A 21,123-nucleotide genomic window follows, 5' to 3' on the forward strand; every position below is an offset into this window, starting at 1 on the left:
TTGTGCATTGGTACATGAGTTCTTTGCCATTAGCGCCACCTGGGAAGTGATACTGGCAACAGTCAAAGCCCTAAAATCACACAGTATCCAGGGCCCATTCTAGATATGTCTTACTCCTGACAACATTTTGATCTTCCTGTATTTCTCACAAGCTGTCCTGCCTTCAGGGCCAGTCTGTTCCCCAAAGTCACAGGTACGTAACAAAAGAAGCAGGTGTCTCGATAGAGTCACTGATCTCCCTGGGGAAGACCAGAGACCATGATGTGGAAGGATTCCCCTCCTCTGCCCACTCAGCAGTGCTGCTCAGCGGTGCTGGGCATAACCTGGCCACCATGGTGTCCTGACTCTGGCTACCATCCTCCTGGGTTTCACCAGGAGGCATCAGGCTGCTTTCCACCCTGTGTGCCCTGTGTCTCCTTCCCAATAAAAAAACAATGGGAGAAAAAAGGCTTTCTTCATGTGCTCCTCTTTTTCCTTCCACAGGCTGTAAATATTCCCTGAAGCATAGTCGTCAGTAATCTGCTCTTCTTTTTCTCATACTCTTGCCCTGAAAGGAATTATTTATTTAAACATCTTAAACTCTGAAGATTTGACTCAAAGAAATTAAATAAAATAAAATAACACCTGGTTAGATCTCTCCTTGACTGCCAGTTGTGTGTGATCAGATCCCTGTGGAATGTTTTAGGTCCCACCACCCCTAAAACCATCCTCCTTCTCCACAATGTATAACCAGACACTCACAAAATCCTAAATGAAAAAAATTTTTGGTTCAGTTGTTTCTCTTGCTCACTCCTTCCCTTCCGTCATCGAGGAGCTCATCTTGGCAAGCTTGGATCATTGTAATCCTACGTCTCGAGTCTTTCGTCCTTTTAATACAGATCTTCCCCAAGCAGAAGCCCACTTTTCTCCACTCTTCAGTTTTCATGTGTGTTTGGCATGATGAGTGATAAGCCTTGCTTGACTCCATCCTGTGGTATACCTGCCATTTTAGGCATTTTCAACACTGGCACTCCTGCCAAAGTTCTTAACTCCTTGGTCCTAAACTTGGCAATCTAGGTTCATCTCTGTCTGGCCCAAATCTTTCTCTTAACCTTCTCTTTCAATCTTCCTCTTCATCCTTCTCTACCAAGATTCTTGTGTTACAACTAGCCAATAGTCTCAGATCATACTAACTAAAGACTTGCTACTCAAAATATGGTCTATAGACCAGTAGCACTGGCAACCTTTGGTATGTTTTTGAAAATGCAAACTCTCAGATTCACCTCAGAACTTCTGAATCACAATTTAACTGTTAACAAGACCTCTGGGGGATTCACATTAAAGTTTTGAGGACACTGACTATATTTCCACCCCCATCTCCCGTACCTTTAGGACTTGACCTTGTTTATTTCATGAATTGCACATTCACAACCTAAAAATATTTTGCTTGTTTTTCTTTTTATTACCTACCTCATCACACTGGAATGGAAACTTCATGGGAGCCAAGACCTCATCATATTTACTGCATATTTTTCTGGCAGACAATCAATAAATAATTATTAAATGAATACATTCTGCGTTCACTCCTTATTTCTACTTTTATGAATGCCATATCCCCAAACCATCTTGCTTTATCTCCTCTTTTTTAGATTTTGTCCATCCATCGGATCCTAACTTCTCCCCAGAAATGTTTCCCAAACTATTCCAATCACACTGCCTCTAATCTCCAAGTCCCTGTAGAATCAAATCAGATACCCAGTCAAATGTTTCTCGTGTACACATCTTGTGTCTCCAACAGAATGTAAACTCCAGGAGGGCAGAGTCTGTGTTGCATATTTTTTTTGGTATTTCCCAGAGTTTGGCTTCAGGTTGATGACTGTCCATTCTATGCAAAAAAGAAAGATGCACCAGAAGACTTACAGAGAAAGTCTAGAAAAAAATAAAATCTAGAAAGTGGTTTGGGCAAATCTCATTACAAGAAGACTGTCTAGTACATAGACTTCGGGTGGGTCCTAGAGTAGCTGGTGTGTGTTTTCCTGTTATAATTGGGTAAATGGGTGTAATTGAATTCATGTAATTTAATCATATCACTTTTCAGTTGTGTTTTACATTGTAATATTATTATATGGTCTCACTGAGATTAATTTAAAACAGTATCTTATCATAGAATAAAATTTGCATCTAAAACTATGTTTGGATATCCCATATTATAATCTTGCAACAATAAGATTCAGTTAGAATTCAGTTAGGACACATGAGCTCCTGGCTTCCCCTTGGGTTTGTTAATAAGATGTTATTTTTGAATCTGAAAGTAGTACTACTCTCCTTGATGCTGGGTTAAGAAGTTTTTATTTTAAAAGTTCTGATTTCTTTAATCATATAAATGAGGTTTTAAAGTCCCAGACCTGTGATGCAGGGCTTTCTTGAACATTCTTATACTGACTGTGTCCCGTCCAAGTACCAAACATATGAAGAGGGCTGGTTAATCAGTCCACCAATCTTAATAAAATGCCTAGAAATGCCCAGAAGAACAACACAAAGTAATACTTCACATCATAGATACAATACAAGCTGGAAAAAGTTTCAAGCCTTAGATTAAATATTCTTCCATGCCAATTATCTAAATTTATTATGGCTTCCCATCTTGTTTGCTGCCTTCAAGGTGGCATTTAGCATAAAATATTCACATGCTCTCACAAAACTAAACATAAAAAATACCTTTACATTTATGTTAAAAAAAGGAAAGAAAGCTGTCATAAGAAATAAAAAAATAGTCGCTAGAAATTAAATGTAGAGTGAGTTTGAATTCTCTGCCTGCCCACAGATCTCAGAGGCCCAGAATAAAGCAAAGGCCAGGGAAATACATTGAGTCACCTGACCTTGGTTTCCAATGGGTTTGATTTATATTGAAGCCAAATGCAGAGCTTCTCTTACCTGGAAATAAGAGAATGAGAACATTACCTTTTTCATCTGGACCCAGAACTTAAATGAAATTCAGAATAGAAGATGAAGTCAGTCATCCAAACGCTAGAAAAATTTTCCTTCTCTAAGCCTCTGAACCAAAACTCCGATTTTGTAAAGTTATGATAAATCACTCATCTAATTACATGTACTATAATGAGAAACTGGCCAGATTGGTTCAGGTTTCTTCAAATCTGGGTTGAGAGTGGTGTTTTCCTATTTGGTTATCCTCTATTTATTAAGTTGTATTGTTTATTAAAAGCCTTGGAAGCATGCTAAATAACAAAGGGGTTGGTTGGTTGGTTTGCTTTTGCCCTGAGCAATATGGGTGACTTTTCTACCAGGCTTGGAACAGTGCTTTCTAAGCCCTCCTATTGTTCTTGTTTAGTCCCTGCGATCCCATGAACAGCAGCATGCCGGGCTTCCCTGTCCTCCACTATCTCCCAGAGTTTGCTCAAACTCATGTCCAGTGAGAGAAGAGCCTGAGATTTGGAAGCAGATCCTTCCTGCTTTACCATCCCATCTAAGGTGTCCAGGCTCACACGTGCAGTTTACACATGTAGATACACCTGGTGTATCTGTTCTAGGTTGATTCACTTGTCTTGATAGTTGTATACTAATGTGTGGGCTTCCCTGGTGGCACTAGTGGTAAAGAAAAGAAAGAAAGTGAAAAGAAAGTGAAATTGCTCAGTCGTGTCCGACTCTTTGTGACCCTACACCCCCATGGAGTGTAGCTTACCCGGCTCCTCCCTCCATGGGATTCTCCAGGCAAGAGTACTGGAGTAGGTTGCCATTTCCTTCTCCAGGGGATCTTCCCGACCCAGAGATCAAACCCAGGTCTCCCACATTACAGACAGACACTTTAAACTCTGAGCCACCCTGGGGCAGTGGTAAAGAACCTGCCTACAAATGCAGGAGATGTAACAGACAGGGGTTTAGTCCCTGGGTGGGGAAGATCCCCTGGAGAAGGACATGGCAACCCACTCCAGTACTCTTGCCTGAAGAATCCCCATGGGCAGAGGGGATTCAGACACAACTGAATCAGACACAACTGAGTGACTAAGTGCACGCACACACACACACACACACACACACTAATGTGTATTTTTCCCTTGGCAGTGCCAGTTTTTATTTATTTTTGAGTTTTTAGGGGGTTTTGTACCAGTTTTTAAATTGAAGCTGCTGGAGTCACAGAGATGGAGGTAAAAGTGTTAAACTTTCAGGTGCACATTTAATATTAGAAATATTTGCACTTTTCATGTTGGAAATATGAACATTGCACAGCTGCCTAATAACATGAAGGATGATAATTAGAGAACATTTGAAGGTAAGTAGAGAAGGGAAAGTGGTTCACCTGAAGAGGAAAAAAGGTTGAATTGATATTTCTAAAGAGCAGGAAGTTAGAGCTTGGTTTGCTTCTTCAACACAATGTCATTTTTTTCTGCCCACTTGAGAGTGGCTTTATTGCACAAAGGCTTCCTGATGTTTCTCCCATTATGGCACATGTGGAAAATGATAAGATTTGCTCAGCAACCTGTGATTATAGCTCAAAGCTCTTGGTGATATCCACTTTTAACCTCCATTTAAAAAAATTTTGCAGGGTTTTCTCTTTTTTTTTTGGTTTGTTTCTTCTTTTTTTAATGCGAAGGCTAAACTGCCACTCTCCCAGGTAGTGGACCCCAAAAGGACTAATATAACTTGCAAAGATTACCTGAGTTTACAATTTAATCTGCAATCCTGGAAGAACTTGGATAATCTGATTCCTTGTGCGCACTTTTCCCAAAAGGTATCATCAAAATGAACATAACTGCCATTTACAGGGGCTTCCCAGGTGGTGCTAGTGATAAAGAACCCACCTGCCAATGCAGGAGATGTAAGAGATGCGGGTTCAATCCCTGAGTTGAGAAGATTCCCTGGAGGGGGACATGGCAAACCACTCCAGTATTCTTGCCTGGAGAATCCCATGATAGAGGAGCCTCTCGGGCTATAGTCCATGGGGTCGCAAAGTGTTGGACATGACTGAAGTGACTTAGCATGCAAACACATGCCATTTACAAAAATCATTTAAAGATTCAGTAAATATTTATTAATAACAATCAACAGATCTCTTCACTCCTCAGAGTACTGCTTGTCAGTGGGGCAAAAGGATAACTAATGGTTAAAAAAAAAAGACAAACTTCAAAGCAAGAAAGCCTAAGAAACGGATTATAAATTACAGCACAGGGGTAACAGGTATAACTTTCTTCATCTTCAAATTCAAGGTTCAGTGAGTTCAACAAGAACCACTTTGAAGAGCTTTATCAGTGCTGCCAAGAGAGTCCAAACTGCTGCCTTTACAAAAGTGTCCACTTGATCTACCTTTGTTGAAGACGCATCCACTTTCAAGACTAAATTACTCTTGTGGATCTAATTAGCATGAGTGATGGGGAAAATTCTCTTTTCTCTTCCTTAGACTTGGAACTACTACCCAAGAATGGTCTCCATTGGAGAGGAAAGAAATAGGAGGAGGAGATAGCTACTGACTCCAGTATTCTTGCCTGGAGAATCCCATGGACAGAGGATCCTGGCAGGCTACAGTCCATGGGGTCACAAAGAGTCGGACATGACTGAACGACTGGGCACACACTTCTGTGAAAGAAAGCAGATGTGTGACTTATGTATGAAACATGCTCTCCTTTCCCCAGCCACACCTTAGGGCCTGCAAGATAACATAAGGAAGAAGACCTTAAGTTTTATTAATGAGCATATGGCTAGCTGATGCGAAGAACTGACTCATTTGAAAGATTGAAGGTGGGAAGAAAAGGGGACAACAGGATGAGATGGTTGGATGGCATCACCAACTCGATGGACATGAGTCTGAGTAAGCTCTGGGAGTTGGTGATGGACAGGGAAGCCTGGTGTGCTGCAGTCCATGGGGTCACAAAGAGTTGGACATGACTGAGTGACTGAACTGACTAACTGATATGGCCATCTCTCCCTCTCCCATCTTTTTGTTCTCTCCTATAGACAGTCCATATTCACTGCTTATTTGTCCTCCCATCCCATTCTCCACTCTCTTCAATGAGACTTTCCTCATCCACTGAAACTGGTCTTGTCTAAGTTGGGTCAAACCCAACCATCTAGTCTCAGCCCTTGCTTCAGAACACAATATCTGGACCTCTTTCCTATGCAAGCTCACTTCAAAAATAATCTCATTCAGTCCCATAGGCTTGAAATATTCTGATAGCTCCCTAATTTAGTATTTGATCCCCAAATTCTCCCCTGAACACCAGACTTGTTTATCAAAATGCCTATCTTCCCTTGGAAGTTGAATGAACATCTCAAAGGTAGTATTTCTAACACCAAACTTGATTTCCACCACCACTCACACACCCAAAACTTCTCCTTCAGTATTCCTCCTCACAGAGTCTACCAATGCAAATGTTCAAAAACTTGAAGTCATTCTTGATGCTTCTCTTTATGCCACACCTCCCATGAGCTCTTCTTCTACCTTGAATCAGCCCACTTTTCACCACTTCCATTGCTATCACTCCAATCCAAGCCACCATATTCCAATAGCTTTCTAGCTGATCGCCTTGTGTTCACCATCACCCCACTACAGACTGTTTCCCCCATGGCAATGTGAGTAATGCTTTTGAAGTAATAATTCAAATTGTGTCACTTCTCTGCTAAAAATCCATCATGCAGAATACAGTTCAAAATCCTTTTTCTTGCCTACAAGCGCTACATGATCTGACTCCTAGACACTTTTCCAATCTAATTTTCTATTAACTTTTCACTGAGTTCTACCCACATTGGCTTCCTTGCTAATTCTTAAAAAAAAAAAAAAAAAGGTGGGGGGCACACTCTCAATTCAGGGACACTGAATTACTATTATTTCAATGCCTGAGATACTTTTCTTTCAAATCACCATATACCTTTCTCCTTCTGTGATCCTTCAGGCTCTGGCTTATCTTCAGAAAGGCCTTCCCTCACTCTCCATGAAATGGCGCACCTCCCACACACATTTTCCTTACCTTGCTTTGTTTCCCTCATAGTACCTCCACCATGCACTCATGCTCAGTCACTCAGTCCCTTCGGATTCTTCGTGACCCCATGGACTGTAGCCTGCCAGTCTCCTCAGTCCATGGGATTATTCAGGCAAGAATACTGGAGTGGGTTGCCATTTCCTTTTCCAGGGAATCTTCCTGACCCAGGGATCGAACCCACATCTCCTGTTTTTCCTGCTCAGTAGATGGATTCTTTATACTAAATATTCAGTTGTCTATGATGGTACTTGAACTAGAAGATAAGCTTACTGAGGGCAGAGAATTCTGCGAAGTTCACTTCTTTTTAGGAGTTCAGCACCTAAAACCATGCCTGGTCAACAATAGCTTCTCAATAAATAGCTGATGTTTGCTGAAAGAATGGAGTTATTGATCCTGTTGTTAATTAATAAAATTGATCCTATCTTAGCAAACCATTAAGATTACCTGAGCCAAGATTCACAAATCGATGGACCTTGGAGATACGCATTAGATTCTTATAGAGAGGAGAAAGTTGGTTCAAGTACATATATAAGAGATAGAAAGGTAAATTTGATGGAAGGAGTATGGAAATAAAAAATAACCCTCACTAAGATCAGAAGGCTATTGCAGATAGAGATGTCCTAATTGCGACTACTTCACAACTACCTAAGAATCAAGAAAGAACGGGCTTCCCAGGTACTACAGTAGTAAAGAATCTACCTGCCAACGTAGGAGACACTAGAGATGCAGGTTCAGTCTCAGGGTTGGAAAGATCCCCTGGAATAGGAACTGACAACCCACTCCAGGATTCTTGCCTGGAAAATTCCATTGACAGAGGAGCCTGGTGAGCTACAGTCCACGGGGTCGCAAAGAGTCAGACACAACTAAGTGGCTGAGGCCACACACACACACAAGAAAGAACAAGGGCTCTCAGACTCCAAGGCCAAGCACCACATGGCTTCAGGAGCCTCCAGAAACCAGGTGTTCCTTTTAAGCTCCAAAGGGGGCATTTGATTCTCAAATGCCTTCAGACCATTTGAATAAAGCAAAAGGATAAAAAAGGCCTCGAGGCATAAACTAGAGAACAGACCACCTCCAGGAGGGCAGTTGTGAGCCTCAGCTCTTGCTGGATTCCTTGTAGGAGTGCTACAGTGTAAGAATATTTGCAGCACAGTTGATAAAACTCCCTCTTTTTAAAATTTTTACTGGAATCTAGTTGATTTACAATGTTGTGTTAGTTTCCAGTGTACAGCAAAGTGAGTCAGTTATACATATACATATACCCTGTTGGCTTAGATGGTAAAGAATATGCCTGCAACGCAGGAGACCCAGGTTCGATCCTTGGGTGGGGAAGATTCCCAGGAGAAGGGAATGGCTACCCACTCCAGTATTCTTACCTGGAGAATTCCATGGACAGAGGAGCCTGGAGAGCTACAGTCCATGGGGTTGCACAGAGTTGGACAAAACTGAGTGACTAACACTTTCACTTTCATATATATCCACTCTTTTCATATATATCCATTCTTTCATATATCTACTCTTTTTTTACAGAGTATTGAGTAGAGTTCCCTATGTTAAACAGTAGGTCCTTATTAGTTGCTGCTGCTGCTGCTGCTAAGTCACGTCAGTCATGTCCGATTCTGCGACCCCATAGACGGCAGCTCACCAGGCTCCTCCATCCCTGGGATTCTCCAGGCAAGAACACTGGAGTGGGTTGCCATTTCCTTCTCCAACGCATGAAAGTGAAAAGTGAAAGTGAAGTCGCTCAGTCGTGTCTGACTCTTAGCGACCCCATGGACTGCAACCCACCAGGCTCCTCCGTCCATGGGATTCCAGGCAAGAGTATTGGAGTGGGGTGCCATTGCCTTCTCCCCCTTATTAGTTACCTATTGTATATATAGTAGCGCATATGTGTCAATGCCAGTCTTCCAATTTGTCTGTCTCTCTCTTATACCCTGGTAACCATAAATTTGTTTTCCATATCTGTGACTCTATTCCTGTTTTGTAAATAAGTTCATCTGTACCTTTTTTTCAGATTCCACATATAATTGATGGCATATAATATTTGTCTTTCTGTGTCTGACTTACTTCACTCAGTGTGGCAATCTCTAAATCCATCCATGCTGCTGCAAGCGCCATTATATATATTTTTTTCTGAGTAATATACTATTGTTATCTGTATCTCATCTTTATCTATTCCTCTGCTGAAGAACATTTAGGTTGCTTCCATGTCCCGGCTGTTGTAAATAGTACTGTAATGAACACTGATCCCCTGGCATGTACATTTTCAAATTATGGTTTTTTTCTGGGTATATGCCCAGAAGTGGGATTGCTGGGTCATATGGTAATTCTATTTTTAGCTTTCTAAGGAACATCCACCATGTTCTCCACAGTGGCTGTACCAATTTATATTCCCACCAGCAGTGTAGGAGGGTTTCCTTTTCTCCACACCCTCTCCAGCATTTATTGTTTGTAAATTTTTTGATAATAACCATTCAAACCAGTAAAGGTGATACCTCATTGTAGTTTTGATTTGCATTTTTCTAATAATTAGTGAAGTTGAACATCTTTTCATGTGCTTTTTGGCCATCTGTGTGTCTTCTTTGGAGAAATGTCTATTTAGATCTGCCCATTTTTGATTGGGTTGTTTGTTTTTTGATATTGAGCTGCATGAAAAGTTTGTGTATTTTGAAGATTAATCCCTAGTCAATTGCTTCATCTGCAAATATTTTGTCTCATTCTGAGGGTTGTCTATTTGTTTTATTTATGGTTTTATGGTTTCCTTTGCTGCGTAAAAGCTTTTAAGTTTAATTAGATCTCATTTGTTTATTTTTGGTTTTATTTTTATTATCCTAAGAGATGGATCAACAAAGATCTTGCTGCAATTTACATCAAAGAGTGTTCTTCTTATGCTTTCCTCTAAGAATCTTATAATGCCAGCCTTACGTTTAAATCTTTAATCTATTTTGAAAAATCCCTCGATTTGGATTCTTCTTGTGTCTCCTGGTTTTTTTTGTTGTCACTGCCTTAGTGTCAAAGGCAGCTCCTGCCCCATCCCTTTGAGGCAGCACTGTGTGACAATTACAAAAAGTCTGCCTGTGGCTTCTGCCTGCAGGTCACCCATTTGCAACCTTGACTTTTGTCAACCATCGTGTTAGAGACACTGTTTGGTCATCACCAGTTTTGAAGTGTACCACAAATAATTTGCTAATCCATAAGCATTAAAGAAATGACATTTGCAAAATTTTTTTTTACTGAATTAGATTGTTTTCATTCACACTAACATCTTTCCTGTGTATTTGAGTTCTGATAGGCATCTTTGAGCTGCAGATAAAAGTGTGGAATTAACATGTAGGAAATTCAAAATACTCTATCTATGAAGTATGTGCTACATTCTAACATCATTTTTTTTAATGTCTACCTCAATAGAATAAAAAAGATTGAGAACAGTTGTTTGAAAATTACCCCATAAGAGCATATATTTTCCATTAAATTGGAACTAGAAATTTTAATTACATATAAATTTAGTCCCATTAAATAGAAAAGAATGTCTTGGCAAGAAGTCAAGCCAGAACACTTAGTCTGAACTGTAAGATCGCTGAAAAAAATCCCTTAATACTTTTCCAACTTTACCTCTCACTCTAGATTTTGATTTCAGCCTCCAACTCCCAGATTGTATCTTTCACATTTTTACATCCAAGCCCTTGTCCATGATATGCCTCACTCCTGGTATCCATTTCCCCCTCTCTTCTCTCCTCTTATTTAAATCCTGGCCAGCTCTCAACACTAAAGTGATTTTCATGTCATACATACATCCCCCTTTACCACTATGGCCCACAGTAGCCTGCACTTCCTTTGAGATTCTTATTATAATACCAAGCATTAATCATGCAACCTCATAGCAGTATCTCTCTCTTTATGACAGAACAGAATGGACTAAATGTGTTACCAAGCAGTGAAAGGGAAGGTCTGTTTTAGATGTGGTTGATGACTTCATCATAGCCCCTTGGGGAGGTCCCCGAGATCACTTTCAGCTTGATACACAGTTCCCATATAGGTTGGTGATTTCCCCAGCACCTGCATCTCTGCCACCCAACAGGATTCTCAGCTCATGCACAGAGCGGGCCAGAAATGCCAATGAGTTAACACCCACAGGAGTAATCCCCAATCAATGAAGATGGGAGTTGGTGGATCAATACCCCTGCTTCTTCACCCTTGGTGAGAAGATCTTGAGGCAGGCCCCCACATAGTTTCCCAGAAGATGCAAAATAGGATTGTGCCCTAGTTACCTAAGACATTGACCTGTTTGGTAACTTCCTTTCCATTCTTTCCCATGCTTCCTGGCATCATTTCACAAAGTACTAGTATCTAAGCCCTTATTTCAGGGCCTGCTACTTGAAGAACCTAAAACTAAGACATTCCTAGACTAGCTTTTTGCTTCTTTGAAAACAGGTGCATTAAACCTGTTTAATTTTTGTTTCAATTACACAAGTCTCTGTCTAATTGTATGGAATACTAAGAGAGATACTCAAAAACAATACTCAGTAACTGCCTGAAATCTGTTGATCAGAGGTAGAACTCTTATGTTATTTGACCAAACTTGAAAAAGATTTCAACACTTTTGCCCTTGTCTTCTCTTTCCTTCATATAAAGAGATCAATCTAATGTCCTGTAAAATAGAACTAGCTAGAACTAGACAAATTTCTGATTCATTTCCTTTCTAACACCAGGCTTAAGAAAGAAGGTTTTGACATGGAAAGCCCTATATTGACCATGGTCTCTGAAATAGATCTGTGTTAGTCAATCACTCTTTAGAGAATAATTAAATCAATGCATTTTAATGCCTCAGGGCCTCAACTTCATTAATTCTTTAAACAAACACTGAGACGATGGGGTTTAGATCTTTTTGAAAGAATTCCAAACATTAAAGAGCAGGTGTGCAAAGGAATTTTTGAGAATTGGTAAATACTAATGAATTATTTAGTATTCAGTTTAACTGGCAGTAATAACAGAAAAGCCAAAATAAACAATATAATATTTATGTCTTTTTCTCAAAAAGTTGGCATTGCATGGTGCAGGGCTAACACATACAACAGTGCCAAGAACCCAGGTTTATTCTCTTATTGCTCCTCAGTTCATGGTTTGATTCCCTAGATTATCTCTATGACGGTTGTTCCAGCCCCAACTGCTACATCCACATTCTAGCAGGCAGGAAGAAAATAAGAGGAGAAAGAAAGGTTGCTTATTCCTTTTTAAGGACACTTTCTAGAAGTTGAATAACCTGCTTTAACTTATACTATGTTAACTAGAATTTAATCCCATCACAATCCTTAGCTGTTGGGAGCTTTATACCAAGTAACTCTAAGCCAACCTAAAAGTTAAAAGTTGCATCATAAATATTTCTATAGAAGAAAAGAATAGACCTTGAGAGGCAACTAATTTGTCTCTGCCATGACTGATATGTCCCTAGAATGACAGCAAAAACTGCCTAAATCAAAATATAATGCTAGAAAATGGAATATGTACATGATAAATAAGAATTAGGTATGGATTATCATGCAAATGAACTTCCCAGGTGGCACTACTGGTAAAAAACCTACCTGCCAATGAACAGATGCAGGTTCAATCCTGGGTTAGGAAGATCCCCTGGAGCAGGAAATGGCAACCCATTCTTCTATTCTTGCCTGGAGAAATCCCATGGATTCTCGCGAGCTACGGTCTATAGGGTCTCAAACAGTCCAACTGTTTGAGTCCAACTCAAACAGTCTCAAACAGTCTGGTTTCTGGAGGAAACCAGAATTGAAGTGACTTAGGGGAGAATCACTACAGATGGTGATTGCAGCCATGAAATTAAAAGACACTTACTCTTTGGAAGGAAAGTTATGACTAACCTAGATAACATATTCAAAAGCAGAGACATTACTTTGCCAACAAAGGTCTGTCTAGTCAAGGCTATGGTTTTTCCAGTGGTCATGTATGGATGTGAGAGTTGGACTGTGAAGAAAGCTGAGTGCCAAAGAATTGATGCTTTTGAACTCTGGTGTTGGAGAAGACTCTTGAGAGTCCCTTGGACTGCAACCAGTCCATCATAAAGGAGATCAGTACTGGGTGTTCACTGGAAGGACTGATACTGAAGCTGAAATTCCAATACTTTGGCCACCTCATGCAAAGAGTTGACTCATTGGAAAAGACCCTGATGCTGGGAGGGATGGGGGCAGGAGAAGGGGACAACAGAGGATGAGATGGTTGGATGGCATCCTAACTCAATGGACAGGAGTTTGAGTAAACTCCAGGAGTTGATGATGGACAGGGAGACCTGGCATGCTGCGATTCATGGGGTCGCAAAGAGTCGGACATGACTGAGTGACTGAACTGAACTGAACTGAACTGAACTGAGGGGAGGGCTAAAGAAGTGAAGTTAGCCATTCAGTTGTGTCCAACTCTTTGCAATCCCATAGACTGTAGCCTGTCAGGATCCTCTTTCCATGGAATTCTCCAGGCAAGAATACTGGACTGGGTTGCCATTCCCTTCTCCAGGGGATCTTCCTTACCCAGGGATTGAACCCAGGTCTCTCGATTGCAGGCAGATCAGAAGAAGCAGTATAGTGAAAATGAGTAAACTACACAAAGCAATCTATAGATTAATGCAATTCCTATCAAGTTACCAATGGTATTTTTCACAGAACTAGAACAAATAATTTCACAATTTGTATGGAAATACAAAAAAAAAAAAAAAAAAAACTCGAATAGCCAAAGAAATCTTGAGAAAGAAGAATGGAACAGGAGGAATCAACCTGCCTGACTTCAGACTATACTACAAAGCTACAGTCATCAAGACAGTATGGTACTGGCACAAAGACAGAAATATAGATCAACGGAACAAAGTAGAAAGCCCAGAGATAAATCCACACACCTATGGACACATTATCTTTGACAAAGGAGGCAAAAATATACAATGGAAAAAAGACAATTATCTTTAACAAGGGGTGCTGGGAAAATCAAAAATAAGCCAAAGAACTAAACAGACATTTCTCCAAAGAAGACATACAGATGGCTAATAAACACATGAAAAAATGCTCAACATCACTCATTATCAGAGAAATGCACATCTCACACCAGTCAAAATGGCTGCTATCAAAAAGTCTACAAACCATAAATGCTGGAAAGGGTGTGGATAAAACGGAACCCTCTTACACTGTTGGTGGCGATGCAAACTAATACAGCCACTATGGAGAACAGTGTGGAGATTCCTTAAAAAACTGAAAATAAAACTGCCATATGACCCAGCAATTCTACTGCTGGGCATACACACTGAGGAAATCAGAACTGAAAGAGACACGTGTACCCCAATGTTCATCACAGCACTGTTTACAATAGCTAGGACATGGAAGCAACCTAGAGGTTCATTGGCAGACTAATGCATAAGAAAGTTGTCGTACATATATACAATGGAATATTACTCAGCTATTAAAAAGAACACATTTCAATCTGTTCTAATGAGGTGGATGAAACAAGCCTATTATACAGAGTGAAGTAAGTCAGAAAGAAAAGCATCAATGCAATATATTAATGCATATATGTGGAATTTAGGAAGATAGTAACAACAACCCTATATTCAAGACAGCAAAAGAGACACAAATATAAAGAACAGACTTTTGGACTCTGTGGGAGAAGGCAAGGGTGGGATGATTTGAGAGAATAGCATTGAAACATGTATATTGCCATATGTGAAATAGATCATCAGTTCAAGTTTGATGCATGAAACAGGGCACTCAAAGCTGGTGCACTGGGACAACCCAAAGGGATGGGATGGGGAGAGGTTTCAGGATGGGGGACATATGTACACCCATGGCTGATTCATGTCAATGTATGGCAAAAACCACCACAATATTGTAAAGTAATTAGCCTTCAATTTAAATAAATAACTTAATTTTAAAAAAAAAAGAAAGAAAGAAGGATTTATCAATCCAATTTCTATCCAAACAAGAACTTATCAGAACAGAACAGAATGTAGTGTGATTTTCAAGAGGGTAGTCTTGGAGGAGTACTCAAAACTTACCAAAAGAGAAAAACACTTCTGAGTTCCAAATCATATACTGGTCTGTTCTGGACCAGAAAACAATATTCTGAAGGATTAAAGACCAGTAGCCATTCACATCAGCTCAAGAAGCAAACAGAGGCAGTAGAATTTTTCCATCTAGAGATGCACAGATAGCACTATGGTAAGGATCAGTCCCTTCTGTTATCCTACATCCGGACGCCATTTTGAAATCAGCATACATGGCAAGCACTACTTTTAGGTGGCCAATACTTTGACCACCTGATGTGAAGAGCTGAATCATTGGAAAAGACCCTGATGCTGGGAAAGATTGAGGGCAGGAGGAGGAGGGAATGACAGAAGCAAGATGGTTGGATGGTATCAATGACTCAATGTACAAGAGTTTGAGCAAGATCTGGGAAATAGTGAAGCACAGGAAAGCCTGGTGTGCTGCAGTACATGGGATTGAAAAGAGTCAGACACGACTGAGCAACTGAATAACAGCAGCAACTTTTAAGTTGTGGATCACCAGCACCCTAGCACATCAGAGGAACCCGGGTTAGTACTTGGTACAGAGAAGCAGGAAGAAGTGTTCTTTTAAAAAGGGCACACAGAATGCAAGAAGGAAAGCTTGCAATGGAGAAGCTCGGAAGGCCTTTGAAAAATCAAATGGAATCATATTAATGTTCACCACATTGGTACTGGAATCCTGGTGTTAAGGGGTGCTGTGGGCATTGCAACTGGACCATGAGAGCCAAACTAGAGCTTGCAAGTTCCCTCTGGCCTATGATGCAATATTGGATATGCCTCAGACTCCATGGGCCATCAATTTTAAAATGACGACTTACCTAAGCAAAACTTCCTTGGCTGTTTTGGGGAATTCTGTTTAAAAAAAAATGAGACAATGGGCACTGAACAATCTTTGTTAAGCATTTATCAATTGTGTTAAGAGAAATGCCAAAGTGATAATGTTTTATCCAAGAAAAAGAAACGGAGCATCATTGGTAAATCACTAATGAACAAGTTTTATCCTCTTTTCTGTTGGCAGTTTTGCTTGGTCAGCCTATTACACACCAACCACTCTGAGCTGCATCAGATTTTATGGGTTTTCCTCTCCTTTTAATTAACTTTAAAATCTTATTAGCCCAATTATTAGCAATATGTTACAAGGCACCAAGACTGCAGCTGTGAATGTGTCTTTATTAAAAAGGCACTGCCATGAGTTAAGAAACTTTCAGCATTATTATAAACTCTATCAAGGCCAGAGAGATAATTCAGTTTACAAATTGGTCCCAATTCAAACTTGGCAGAGGAATGCAAATTAGGGTTGAATTAATTTGCTCTGCCCTCCCACTATTCTCTCAGAACATGTAATTCCTATTCATAATTAGCATCGGTAGACTTTACACTAGCACTTAGAAAGGTGTACCAACTCGTAAAATAAGAACCAAAAGGTGATGTTATTTTAACTAAAGAATTGATGTATGAAGAAGGAAGAGAAATGTGCTTTTGGATATATCATCCTTCCTAAGGGACACATAAATAACGCTAAATTTTACCTCCCTTGAAGGGCTGGAATACAGTCAACGGTTCTCTGCTTTACAAATCCAGGCAATTCTAAAAGGAACAAGAATAAATTTGTCATAGACTCAGCCTCATAGAACATTCTAAATATAGAATCAGCTTGCCTTTGTCCCCAGCTGTTCCATTCTAATAACTTTACCAATGGCTCAAACAGCAGGTTCCTTATTGAAAGTGGAACTAGTGGCTTCAGGTGCAGAATATTTTACCTTTTCAGAGCAAAAATAAAAGAAAATGCCAAACTAAAGAGCTATAGGAATTTATACATTCTAATGTAGGTTTGCAGACTACCTGACTCAAAAAATAAGACCACACAGATCAAAGCTCTACCTGCTACTTTTGACATCACTTCTGTACTGGCTGGAGGGCATCACCAGTTCAATGGACATGAGCTTGGGTAAAGTCCTGGAGATGGTGAGGGGCAGAGAGGCCTGGCATGCTGCAGATTCAGACGGTAAAGAATCTGTCTGCAATGCGGGAGACCTGGGTTCGATCCCTGGGTTGGGAAGATCCCCTGGAGGAGGGCATGGCAATCCACTCCAGTATTCTTGCCTGGAGAATCCCTACGAACAAAGAAGCCTGGCAGGCTATAGTCCATGGGGTCGAAGAGTCGGACACAACTGAGTGACTAAGCACAAACGTGCCAACAGTCCATTTCACACAGAACACAGGAATCCTCCTGACGCTGGAATGTTTGGTGCTTCTGAGCAGGGAGGTTTGGATCACACTTTAAGAAACATACTCCTATTTGTTCTGTGAATTGGCACCAGTAAAAGGGAAAAAACAGGCATATAAACAAGAACTTCTCTCTTCTTTGGTTCTATTGAGTGCATGCTAAGTTGCTTCAGTTGTGCCTGACTATTTGCTACCCTATGGTCTGTAGCCTGCCATGTTTCTGTCCATGGGATTCTCCAGGCAAGAACGGGAGGCTTGCCATGCCCTCCTCCGGAGGACCTTCCCAACCTAGGATGGAACCTGTGTCTCTTACATCTGCATTGGCAGACAGGTTCTTTGTTGCTAGTGTTACCTGGGAAGCCCTGGGTTCTACAGGAAGAACTAAAACACCTTAGTTTTAGATACATTTGTATACTTCAGAATTCCTATAATGCCCCCTGTTACCCACCTTCACCTTTGACGTAATTCCTTGTTTGGGGGGCTATCCTATACATTGTAGGATATTTAGCAGGATCCCTGGAGTCTCAGACCTTAAAGAATCTGCCTGCAATACAGGAGACCTGGGTTTGATCCCTGGGTCAGGAAGATCCCCTGAAGAAGGGAATAGCTACCTATTTCAGTATTCTTGCCTGTGAAATCCCTTGGACACAGCAGCTTGGTGGACTACACCACATGGGGTCACAAATCATCGGACATGACTGAGCAACTAACACTTCCAGAGTCTATTCTAGTAGATTCCATAAGGAACACACCAATTATGACAACAAAAATTTCTCCACATTGCCAGATATTCCCTGGCAGGCAAAATCAACTCTGACTGAGAATTACTATTTTACTACTATTTTGTAATAATCATAAATGCTTAACAAGTGCTGGTTGAGAATCACTGTGTTATTACTTTTTCATAATAATCGTAAATACTTACCAAGTGCTTATATGCACATCTTCATAATGAGTTGATCCAATGCTACTACCACAAATAGAGCTATCATTTACTGAATGACAAGCACTATGATTTTTTTAGAGGAAAAAAGCACCTTATATTTTTAATCTCACTTAGTCATCCTTATTAGCTCTTTTTCTTTTTTAAACAGATGAAAATGTGATATAGAGAGGTTTAAAAAACTTGCCCAAAGTGGTACATGATACAATGGAATTTCACATGCAATAGCTTTACTCCAGAGCCCGATGTTTAACCACTGGTCTCGGTTGTCTTCAATGACAGTGGATGGAGTTAAAATGATGATGTCTGTGACCCCTGAGAGGTTTTACTCCAAAACAGGCAACACAACACCAGCATTCACAAAGAAAATAAACATCAAGCACAATAGTTGTTCAACAAATCAGAAGGACACAAAAATCTGTAAATAAATCATGTACAGTATACCCCATTGATTTTAACTTTATTCATTTAAAATGTACTACAGTTCTAAAAGGAACTGGGCTAGCATTGACCTTTCCATTATGTGCGTGCATGCTCAGTCATGTCAAGTCCTTTTCGACCCCCATGGTCTGTAGTCCATCAGTCTCCTCTCTCCATGGGATTTTCCAGGCAAGAATACTGGAGTATTCTACTGGAGTATACTGTATTCCAGTAGAATACAGGAGTATTCTACTCCTGCCATTTCCTCTTCCATGGGATCTTCCCCACCCAGAGATCGAATTCAAGGCTCCTGTGTTGGCAGGAGAGTTCTTTACCACTGAGCCACCTGGGAAGCCATTCCACTGTGTACAAAAGAAAAATCTGTGCAATGATAGTAAACATAAGTTTCTCAAGGGAGTTCTCAAATACTGGAGTAAACTCATGAACCCCTACTTCTATACAATCCAGTTGCCATCTATGCAAAGATCTATCCGACTTGATGTTAAATGCAAAGAATTCATCTAGTCATTGTTGCAAGTCCTATACTGGCCTAGCTACAGTGACAGCAGCCACTCAAAAGTAATAAAGTTGCATGTCTTTAAAAGTAATGTTTAGATATACTTTGGTACTAGTTGAGACCTACATCTCCCCAGGCTTAGAGACTACTGATCACTCTCAAAGAATAGCACAAATGGGTCTCAACACAGTTGTCATGGAAAGCCATCACAAATGGGTCAGAATTGGTCCTCAAGATGAAACTATTTATTCTTCATGCCTTGGAACACCATAATAAACAAGGTTTTCAACTTTTTTTAAACATAGGCATATCCTTGACACTTTCAAATTTTAAGCATTTATGTTACAGGCATTGTGTTAAACACTGGGGATACAAAGATGAGGTAGACAGTGCTTCTCCTCTAAGCAAGTGTACAAAATGGTGGAGGATGTGGAGAGGAAACTAGATGGGTTCAGTGTATACATATATAGGTAAGATGTGTGCTAGGCCAAGCCAAGTATATATGTGTGTGTGTGTGTGTGTATATATATATATATATATATGAATAAGACATGTGCTGGGTCAAGCCAATTCAAAGTATAGAAGGAATAATTACAAAGACTTCCTGAAGAGGGTGACTTTTGGAAGAGGACCACAAAAAGACTAAAAAGAAATATTTTTAAATAGTAAATATGATTACTTATGATGATGGGAAAGTCTAGGACATTCTCATTTGTTTCTTTATACTTTTCTGTGTATGCCAAAATGTATCAATGAAAATATATTTATGATATGATTTTTAAAATATATTAAAGAGTAAATGAAAAGTGAGTGAGATAAAAATGAAGACCAAAGTATAATTTGCCATTTTTAGGGGCTTTGCTATGCTGGGAAGGAACAAAATAATGAAATGGGAAGAGGGAAACTCAGGGTCAAGAAAGGAAATTTCTCATTTTCCTTTTTTCTCCTTTATAAGCTGAAAGTGACCTGAATATACTTTAAGCTGTAGGTAAGGTGGCAGTTGAAAATATGAGAGAGAAGCACTAATAGAACAAGACCTTCATTCTTGTTCTGGAAGATGTATGAATCCATCCATTCAAAAGAGCAATTTGATTAGATTAGCTCAACCTGGTGTTCTGTGACAACCTAGAGGGTTGGGATGAGATAGGAGGTGAGAGGGAGAGTTAAGAGGGAGCGGACATAAATATGTATACCTATGGCTGATTCATCAGAGAAGGCAATGGCACCCTACTTCAGCACTCTTTCCTGGAAAATCCCATGGACAGAGGAGCCTGGTGGGCCGCAGTCCATGGGGTCTCGAAGAGTCGGACACGACTGAGCGACTTCACTTTCTCCAGGCAACCCACTCCAGTGTTCTTGCCTGGAGAATCCCAGGGAGGGGGGAGTCTCGTGGGCTGCCATCTATGGGGTCGCACAGAGTCGGACACGACTGAAGCAACTTAGCAGCAGCAGCAGCATGGCTGATTCGTACTAATATATGGCAGAAACCAATGCAACATTGTAAAACAATTATCCTCTAAAAATAAATAAATTTTTAAAAAAAGGTTAGCATTCCATAAAATAAAGTACATCTCTAAAGAAAGAGGTGTGAGTGGGGATCCCTACGGATGGTGTGAAACACCATTAGGACCTTTGTCTGCTCCCCTGTGTTACTGAAAATGTCAGGACTGCAGTGAAGATGCTACCCATTATGAATAAAGTTACGAAAATCTGCAGAATCTAGTTCAAAACAGGCCCCATTCTCTGTTTGAGATTCCCACACGTTTTGGGGTAAGTGCTGTTGATCAAGGTTGACAGTTTTATCATGAAAAGTTAAAAGACAATTACCACAAACATAGCAAAATCAACAAGTCACAAAGTAAGACTTCTTTCCTTCACAGCAGGCCTGCAGATACCTCCAGCCCCAGTGCCAGGGAACAAAGTCTCCAGAATAATCATTTTCTTTTGTCTAGGCATGTTTTATTTCTTTCTCAACCATGGAGACTGGAGATGTGAAAAAGAA

This window comes from Bos taurus, chromosome 2 (genome assembly GCF_002263795.3).
Source record: "Bos taurus isolate L1 Dominette 01449 registration number 42190680 breed Hereford chromosome 2, ARS-UCD2.0, whole genome shotgun sequence".
Taxonomy (NCBI): domain Eukaryota; kingdom Metazoa; phylum Chordata; class Mammalia; order Artiodactyla; family Bovidae; genus Bos; species Bos taurus.